At 50.8% G+C, this 10,423-nt stretch overlaps 1 long non-coding RNA gene across 1 annotated transcript; it reads left to right on the top strand.

The window, feature by feature from the left end:
• The first annotated feature begins 3,614 nt into the window (after positions 1-3,614).
• On the top strand, positions 3,615-4,855 carry LOC122933632. Its single transcript, XR_006388522.1, has 3 exons — positions 3,615-3,658; positions 4,470-4,615; positions 4,796-4,855. It is a non-coding gene; the product is annotated as an uncharacterized LOC122933632 (long non-coding RNA).
• Positions 4,856-10,423: the final 5,568 nt, after the last annotated feature.

Below are 10,423 nucleotides of genomic sequence, written 5' to 3'. Positions count from 1 at the left end.
CACCTCTGGGAGACTAAGGGCTCTACGGGCCTGTGAACGTGGTGGCTGCAACAGGGGAGTTACTGCACGTGCCACCGTACCTGCTTGGACTGCCCTTCTGGTGCTCGCCACTTCACCAGGGAATACGGCAGTGCTGGTAGAAGGTCCAGGATGTGCTGCGCTGCTGGTGTATGTTGCACCATAAAAAAGATCAGCGCTAGCACCACTCTGCTACAAATGAGGCTCATCACGCGGGGTATGCAGAACCCTGACATGGGATCGGGTACGCCTGACAGTAGCAGGGACCTCAACCTCGTCATCTTCACTAGCGGTTAGAGTGTCACTGCTGTCTACAGGTTCATATTCTGAACCACTGGATTCAGCGGGTGAGGCGTCCCCATCGCTTTCATCCATCAGGGCGAGAATCCTGTAGTCCTCTTCAGCGGAATACCCCTTGTTTGACATTTTGGGCTAACTAAATTTAGGGGGTATTCCTCTGAGACTACCCAGGAAAAAGAGCATGAAGAGGGAATTGGCTATATGTTCAGTCCCTTATCCCCACATAATACGTAACTCCCTCCCAGCCCCATATAAATGACCACACAACACAACTGCTTGGATTTAATCGGCCACAGCAGCCGTTTATTAAATAAATACATAACATAACTTAATAAATTAACCAATGACGAGGGAGGTCCTAGAAGCCCCAATGACCTCATAAACACCGTAACAAACCTGCGACTCCATCTTGCCCCCAGCCGTTGAACCCAGCTCGGAGGCAGCAACTGATGGACGCCTAGTTCGTTAGTACCGGCTCCTCCATGAGAGTCCAGCCCCTACCGCGGGGTCCTCCCATCCTCAGATACCACCATATTTTCCACTTCCAGGACCTCCCCCGCCTCCACGACTGCTATGACAAACACTCCTGACCAACAACCCTACCCTGACCAACATCATGAGCTCCAACCCCCCATCCATCACCATCACTCCCCCCCTCCACCAAAAAATCCTATTACAAACCCCCATTCTTACTATACTTTCATTTATTTTCCTTTTTTTTTTTTTACTATCACTGCCATACCTAGGGACGGGAGGTTGGGCGTTTGCTTTCCCTGGCCGAATGCCTCTGCCCCGCCTCCTCCTCACTCTGATCAGCAGCCCCTCCCCCTCATTCTCATGACTACCCGCGCCCTTTCTAACTTCTCTGCACCTTAACCCTTAACTCACCTGTCCCCTCTCAGCCAAAACCCTCTTCATGGCCGGCCTCCCCTTACCACTGCGCTTCTTGTCCGGCCTCACTTGAAGAGGGAATTGGCTATATGTTCAGTCCCTTATCCCCACATAATACGTAACTCCCTCCCAGCCCCATATAAATGACCACACAACACAACTGCTTGGATTCGGCCACAGCAGCCGTTTATTAAATAAATACATAACATAACTTAATAAATTAACCAATGACGAGGGAGGTCCTAGAAGCCCCAATGACCTCATAAACACCGTAACAAACCTGCGACTCCATCTTGCCCCTGACGCGTTATTCTACCCTACCTCGTGAGATTTCCCTACCCTCTGACTTCCTGTCGCATGAGCGATGACGTCGGGGGGCGTGTCTCACTTTTCTCCATCTGCGCATGCCCAAAAGGACACTCTAGTGAAAAGCTCAAGGCTGAACTTAGCAGCACGCCGGGAACCTGCGCATGCGTCTGGGAGCCAAGGTAGGGAAAAATCACGAGTCAGTGCGCAAGCGCAGTTAACTCATTAAAATCCACCCGATATACGCGCCTGCGCAATGTGATGGTAGGGAAAAATTACGTCCCAGTGCGCAAGCGCCGAGGGTAAGCATGAATATCCATGCCAAAAGCACTTTTAACCCTTTGCAGGAGCTATTCTCATATTGGTTCTTGACTGATTGTCCTATATATAGGTTCTATTATATAGGGGGTCTGTCTGCACAGTATATGGGGGGTCTGTCTGCACAGTATATTTGGGGGGCTGTCTGCGCAGTATATTTGGGGGGCTGTCTGCGCAGTATATGGGGGGGTCTGTCTGCGCAGTATATGGGGGGGTCTGTCTGCGCAGTATATGGGGGGGTCTGTCTGCGCAGTATATGGGGGGGGTCTGTCTGCGCAGTATATGGGGGGTCTGTCTGCGCAGTATATTTGGGGGTCTGTCTGCGCAGTATATGGGGGGGTCTGTCTGCGCAGTATATGGGGGGGTCTGTCTGCGCAGTATATGGGGGGTCTGTCTGCACAGTATATTTGGGGGGCTGTCTGCACAGTATATTTGGGGGGCTGTCTGCGCAGTATATTTGGGAGTCTGCGCAGTATATAGGGGGCTGTCTGCACATTAAATGGGGGGGGGCTGTCTGCACAGTATATAGGGGGCTGTCTGCACAGTATATGGTGGGGGGCTGTCTGCGCAGTATATGGGGGGGTCTGTCTGCACAGTATATTTGGGGGTCTGTCTGCGCATTAAATGGGGGGGACTGTCTGCGCAGTATATGGGGGTCTGTCTGCGCAGTATATGGGGGTCTGTCTGCGCAGTATATGGGGGGGCTCTCTGCGCAGTATATGGGGGGGCTCTCTGCGCAGTGTATGGGGGGGCTGTCTGCGCAGTGTATGGGGGGGCTGTCTGTGCGGTACAGTATATTGGGGGATGTATGTGCAGCATATTTTGGGGGGCAGTGTATTATATTTGTGGGCTGTGCGTTAGATGTGGAGCTGTGCACCACGTGTGGCCTGTGTGTTAGATGTGTACAACCCTAATTTAACAAATACTACGAAACTGCAGCCATCTCGTCACTTGGAGAAGGATGAGAAGCGGCCCCCGTCCAGAGGGACACACCTGCCACCAGATCCGTCGCTCACTGGATTCTGTAATCAACGTCTGCTGTGTATGTGTGCACCGTCCGTCTGCTGTGTATGTGTGCACCGTCCGTCTGCTGTGTATGTGTGCACCGTCCGTCTGCTGTGTATGTGTGCACCGTCCGTCTGCTGTGTATGCGTGCACCGTCCGTCTGCTGTGTATGTGTGCACCGTCCGTCTGCTGTGTATGCGTGTGCACCGTCAGTCTGCTGTGTATGCGTGTGCACCGTCAGTCTGCTGTGTATGCGTGTGCACCGTCAGTCTGCTGTGTATGCGTGTGCACCGTCAGTCTGCTGTGTATGCGTGTGCACCGTCCGTCTGCTGTGTATGCGTGTGCACCGTCCGTCTGCTGTGTATGCGTGTGCACCGTCAGTCTGCTGTGTATGCGTGTGCACCGTCAGTCTGCTGTGTATGCGTGTGCACCGTCCGTCTGCTGTGTATGTGTGTGCACCGTCCGTCTGCTGTGTATGTGTGTGCACCGTCAGTCTGCTGTGTATGCGTGTGCACCGTCAGTCTGCTGTGTATGCGTGTGCACCGTCCGTCTGCTGTGTATGTGTGTGCACCGTCAGTCTGCTGTGTATATGTGCACTGTCAGTCTGCTGCACTGCGTCTGTTCTGCCATTTGCTCTAACAATTTTAATTTATTTTTTTGTGTCACAACCCTGACCAGCATGTTCTCCTATGGAACACGAAGTACCTGAAGTGGAATGAAGAAGCCCATGTGTGAGGCCCGCGCCCTGGTGGGAGCAGTGAAGGGGCATCTGACAGGTGACAAGCTGCTCCTGTGTACTGTGATCACCGCGAGTTCAGAGGTCGGCAACCATAGGCCGTCCACATGCTGTGAATTACATCTCCCATCATGCTGGTAAAGTATTATGGGAGGTGTAGTCCAAAACATCTGGAATACCAAATGCGTATGAATGAAAAGCATGGTGTGTGATTGGTCAGTAACAAGGGTTGAAGCCTTGACGTGGCGTTACTGCTCACATGTGTATCCATGTGCCAATTCAACCAATGTGAGTGACTGTAATTAATACTGATTAGGTAACTATAAATACTGTGACAATGGAGAATTAAACGACCGTATCTCCTACACACCGCTTACACCGTGACCGTATCTCCTACACACTGCTTACACCGTGACCGTATCTCCTACACACTGCTTACACCGTGACCGTATCTCCTACACACTGCTTGCACCGTGACCGTATCTCCTACACACTGCTTACACTGTGACCGTATCTCCTACACACTGCTTGCACCGTGACCGTATCTCCTACACACTGCTTACACTGTGACCGTATCTCCTACACACGCTACACCGTGGCCGTATCTCTACACACTGCTTGCACCGTGACCGTATCTCCTACACACTGCTCTCCTACACACCGCTTACACCGTGGCCGTATCTCCTACACACTGCTTGCACCGTGACCGTATCTCCTACACACTGCTTACACGGCCATAGAGGGACATATGTTCTGACCTTTCTGAGACCTGGGGGGATTTAAATGCGGTGTCTCAGAAGATATGTTGTAAGAACAGCAATTTTTTTTTTTAAACATTCATATTGTTCTTAACCTTACATCATGTTATGTTTTTTTTTTTCCAACATTTAAACAGGTTACACAACGCGTTGCTGATCTATCCAGGACGGCTTCAGGATGGACTATAAGAAGGAGGTTCAGTCCCGATTGGGTCCGGCGCAACCTCAGGGAGTACATATACAGCGGCCTTGGTTTACGACGACGCACAATGGCACAAAGAAGGTAAATTATATATATTTTTTAAAGAAATGTAAAAAGAAATGTAATTTAAGGGACTGTCTGTAACAGCAGAGCGTTTGGCTACCCTGTTTTGGACAGCCAACTTATGGTGTAATGTAGACATAGCATCGGACATGGATGGTGTTTTTAAAGGTAAATTTTTATTTCATTTTTTTCATACAGAACTAAGAGCAGCACTCTGGAGACTGAACAACCTCCTGATGCGGAAAATGAATGGATCGCCAACGCCAGACCTCCTGTCCCTCATGCATCTGCTTGGGAGAATCCGGGTCCCCTACCGGATCCCTCTGCTCAACAGAGGCTCTTAGGTTGACATCAAAATTTAAGAGCCCTGCTGAGCATGCAGAGATCCGGTAGGCCAAAGCAAAATGATTATGTGGACCGTGTGGAGGTTGTTTCCAACACTGTAGAAGGTTTGGACGAACATCAGAAGGAGTTTAGTGCTGCCTTGATTCGCCGCTGGGAGGGAGCAGAGTCGGCGATCCAATGCAGCCCTAACTACCATTATGGGGTAAGCATAATCAATTTGGTGGACTCAATGACGCCCGAGCAGTTGCATGAGTTTAATATCATGCTTAGAGAATGTGTCACAGAAATTGGCCACGGCCCCCACAACCCCATCCCACACCAGTGACCATTACCGACAACCTTCCCATTCCCAGGACCCGGGCATGTATTACCTTCTGTCTCTTTTCTACTTCTCCGTTCCACTATTTTCCCCACCACCTCTACACATGCTCGGGTACCCTCCTCCTCAGACCCTTATACAACCCACAATTTCAACCTGCATCCTTTCTTGTGGACTGTATTTTTAGCTCAGAGAATAAAGAGGACAGGGGGGCTACCATTGCCAACATCAAACCACCTACCCGAAAGTCCTACTCCACTAAAATTTTTATTTTTTGTATAGTATGTATATATATATTTTTTATTCTTTTTATGGATATATTGTAATTTATACAAAAATAAAAAAATGTATAGTTAACTTCGATGTATTTGTGTTTTCATTGGCCGGTACAGGGTAACAGTACCCTTTGGCACTACCGCTGTGGTGACATTACAACTACCATAGGGTCACTACTGTACGTTTATTGAAAAGCCCTTGGTATTTTTTTTTTTCCCTAAACGACATTATTGCCAAAGGTGAACCATGAACAATACCATCAGTAATGAGCGATCTGTTGGCTCTTTATTGTTCGTTGTTCATTCTTGCCCCTTTTCATTTGAGCCCTTGTGGGAGTCACGGTCCATCCGCATCATCAGGAATTCATTAATAAATTGTAATTTAACAGTTTGATTAATGATTTCCCTATGACGCTATGACATAACTAGTGTGATTACCACAATGGACACACAAGGGACTAACTGCTGTTAAAGGGGTATCCCAATCAATGGTGGCATATCACTTGAATATGCAACCATTGTCTGATAGGTGTGGGTACCACCGATGGGACACGCACCTATATTGAGAACGGAGCAGGTAGCGCTGTGGCTGGAGGACACCAGATTTAATGGGGTCCGTCGACCACTGTTTGCTAATCCACAACTCTCACATAGAGAAGAATGGAGGGCGGCAGAGCATGCGCATTGCGCCATACTCCAATTTCGGGGACCAGTTCTCAATATAGGTGCGGGGAACAGCAGCTATAAGACAATGGGGGCATATCCAAGCGATATGCCCCTATTGTCTGAGATGAGAAAACTCATTTTAAGGCCTCTTTCACACGACTGTATTCCCTACAAGAGGGCCATATGTCCCGCACTGGCATTGATCGTGCCAACAGGAGTACACACAATCCTAGATTACACTGATGCTGCGCAAGTCGAGCTTCAGGTGGGACTATTGTTTAGCACGAATAGAGAATAGATCATATGAATGCGGGACAATAGCCCATTGTGAGGCACAACATGGACAACATCAAGATGCCATGTGCTCCTGTACGCACGATCAATATCGCCCGTTAACTAACACTATACATGTTTTAGTGCATATAGTCGTGTACAAGAGTCCAAAAGGTTAGATACGGTCACGGTGTAAGCAGTGTGTAGGAGATACGGTCACGGTGTAAGCGGTGTGTAGGTGATACGGTCACGGTGTAAGCAGTGTGTAGGAGATACGGCCACGGTGTAAGCAGTGTGTAGGAGATACGGTCACAGTGTAAGCGGTGTGTAGGAGATACGGTCACAGTGTAAGCAGTGTGTAGGAGATACGGCCACGGTGTAAGCGGTGTGTAGGAGATACGGTCACAGTGTAAGCAGTGTGTAGGAGATACGGTCACAGTGTAAGCAGTGTGTAGGTGATACGGCCACGGTGTAAGCGGTGTGTAGGAGATACGGTCACAGTGTAAGCAGTGTGTAGGAGATACGGTCACGGTGTAAGCGGTGTGTAGGAGATAAGGTCACGGTGTAAGCAGTGTGTAGGAGATACGGTCACGGTGTAAGCAGTGTGTAGGAGATACGGTCACGGTGTAAGCAGTGTGTAGGAGATACGGTCACGGTGTAAGCGGTGTGTAGGAGATACGGTCACAGTGTAAGCAGTGTGTAGGAGATACGGCCACGGTGTAAGCGGTGTGTAGGAGATACGGTCACAGTGTAAGCAGTGTGTAGGAGATACGGTCACAGTGTAAGCAGTGTGTAGGTGATACGGCCACGGTGTAAGCGGTGTGTAGGAGATACGGTCACAGTGTAAGCAGTGTGTAGGAGATACGGTCACGGTGTAAGCGGTGTGTAGGAGATAAGGTCACGGTGTAAGCAGTGTGTAGGAGATACGGTCACAGTGTAAGCAGTGTGTAGGAGATACGGCCACGGTGTAAGCAGTGTGTAGGAGATACGGTCGTTTAATTCTCCATTGTCACAGTATTTATAGTTACCTAATCAGTATTAATTACAGTCACTCACACTGGTTGAATTGGCACATGGATACACATGTGAGCAGTAACGCCACGTCAAGGCTTCAACCCTTGTTACTGACCAATCACACACCATGCTTTTCATTCATACGCATTTGGTATTCCAGATGTTTTGGACTACACCTCCTATAATACTTTACCAGCATGATGGGAGATGTAATTCACAGCATGTGGACGGCCTATGGTTGCCGACTTCTGAACTCGTGGTGATCACAGTACACAGGAGCAGCTCGTCACCTGTCAGATGCCCCTTCACTGCTCCCACCAGGGCGCGGGCCTCACACATGGGCTTCTTCTTACCACTTCAGGTACTTTGTGTTCCATAGGAGAACATGCTGGTCAGGGTTGTGACACAATTTTTTTTTTATTAAAATGGTTAGAGCAAATGGCAGAACAGACGCAGTGCAGCAGACGGACGGTGCACACATACACAGCAGACGGGGATTACAGAATCCAGTGAGCGACGGATCTGGTGGCAGGTGTGTCCCTCTGGACGGGGGCCGCTTCTCATCCTTCTCCAAGTGACGAGATGACTGCAGTTTCGTAGCAAAAAACATGCCATGGCATAGGAGATATAGGGAATTTTTATTTATTTTTTTGTTAAAATAGGGTTGTACACATCTAACACACAGGCCACAAATATAATACACTGCCCCCCCCCAAATATACTGCACATACATCCCCCAATATACCGTACCGCACAGACAGCCCCCCCATATACTGCACAGACAGCCCCCCCCCATATACTGCACAGACCTCCCTATATAATGAGCAGACACCCCCCCATATACTGCACAGACAGCTCCCCATATACTGCGCAGACAGCCCCCCATATACTTCGCAGACAGCACCTCATATACTGCGCAGACAGCCCCCCCATATACTGCGCAGACAGCCCCCCATATACTGCGCACACAGCCCCCCCCATATACTGCGCAGACAGCCCCCCCATATACTGTGCAGACAGCCCCCCCATTTAATGCGCAGACAGTCCCCCCCATATACTGCGCAGACAGCCCCCCATATACTGCGCAGACAGCCCCCCCATTTAATGCGCAGACAGCCCCCCCATATACTGCGCACACAGCCCCCCCATATACTGCGCAGACAGCCCCCCATATACTGTGTGACAGACCCCCCAATACACTGCGCAGACAGCCCCCCAATACACTGCGCAGACAGCCCCCCCATATACTGCGCAGACAGCCCCCCCATATACTGCGCAGACAGCCCCCCCATATACTGCGCAGACAGCCCCCCATATACTGTGTGACAGACCCCCCAATACACTGCGCAGACAGCCCCCCAATACACTGCGCAGACAGCCCCCCCATATACTGCGCAGACAGCCCCCCCATATACTGCGCAGACAGCCCCCCCATATACTGCACAGACAGCCCCCCCATATACTGCGCAGACAGCCCCCCCATATACTGCGCAGACAGCCCCCCCATTTAATGCGCAGACAGTCCCCCCCATATACTGCGCAGACAGCCCCCCATATACTGCGCAGACAGCCCCCCCATTTAATGCGCAGACAGCCCCCCCATATACTGCGCACACAGCCCCCCCATATACTGCGTGACAGACCCCCCAATACACTGCGCAGACAGCCCCCCAATACACTGCGCAGACAGCCCCCCCATATACTGCGCAGACAGCCCCCCCATATACTGCGCAGACAGCCCCCCATATACTGCGCAGACAGCCCCCCATATACTGCGCAGACAGCCCCCCCATTTAATGCACAGACAGACCCCCAAATATACTGTGCAGACAGACCCCCCTATATACTGCGCAGACTCCCAAATATACTGCGCAGACAGCCCCCCAAATATACTGTGCAGACAGACCCCCCATATACTGCGCAGACAGACCCCCCCATATACTGCGCAGACAGCCCCCCAAATATACTGCGCAGACAGCCCCCCAAATATACTGTGCAGACAGCCCCCCAAATATACTGTGCAGACAGACCCCCCATATACTGTGCAGACAGACCCCCCCATATACTGCGCAGACAGACCCCCCCATATACTGCGCAGACAGCCCCCCAAATATACTGCGCAGACAGCCCCCATATACTGCGCAGACAGCCCCCCCATTTAATGCGCAGACAGACCCCCAAATATACTGCGCAGACAGACCCCCCATATACTGCGCAGACAGACCCCCCCATATACTGCGCAGACAGACCCCCCCATATACTGCGCAGACAGACCCCCCATATACTGCGCAGACAGACCCCCCCATATACTGCGCAGACAGCCCCCCAAATATACTGCGCAGACAGCCCCCCAAATATACTGTGCAGACAGACCCCCCATATACTGTGCAGACAGACCCCCTATATAATAGAACCTATATATAGGACAATCAGTCAAGAACCAATATGAGAATAGCTCCTGCAAAGGGTTAAAAGTGCTTTTGGCATGGATATTCATGCTTACCCTCGGCGCTTGCGCACTGGGACGTAATTTTTCCCTACCATCACATTGCGCAGGCGCGTATATCGGGTGGATTTTAATGAGTTAACTGCGCTTGCGCACTGACTCGTGATTTTTCCCTACCTTGGCTCCCAGACGCATGCGCAGGTTCCCGGCGTGCTGCTAAGTTCAGCCTTGAGCTTTTCACTAGAGTGTCCTTTTGGGCATGCGCAGATGGAGAAAAGTGAGACACGCCCCCCGACGTCATCGCTCATGCGACAGGAAGTCAGAGGGTAGGGAAATCTCACGAGGTAGGGTAGTATAACGCGTCACCCCCAGCCGTTGAACCCAGCTCGGAGGCAGCAACTGATGGACGCCTAGTTCGTTAGTACCGGCTCCTCCATGAGAGTCCAGCCCCTACCGCGGGGGCCCTCCCATCCTCAGATACCACCATA

This window comes from Bufo gargarizans, chromosome 4, assembly GCF_014858855.1.
Source record: "Bufo gargarizans isolate SCDJY-AF-19 chromosome 4, ASM1485885v1, whole genome shotgun sequence".
Taxonomy (NCBI): domain Eukaryota; kingdom Metazoa; phylum Chordata; class Amphibia; order Anura; family Bufonidae; genus Bufo; species Bufo gargarizans.
This window is presented reverse-complemented; position numbering and strand designations above follow the sequence as displayed.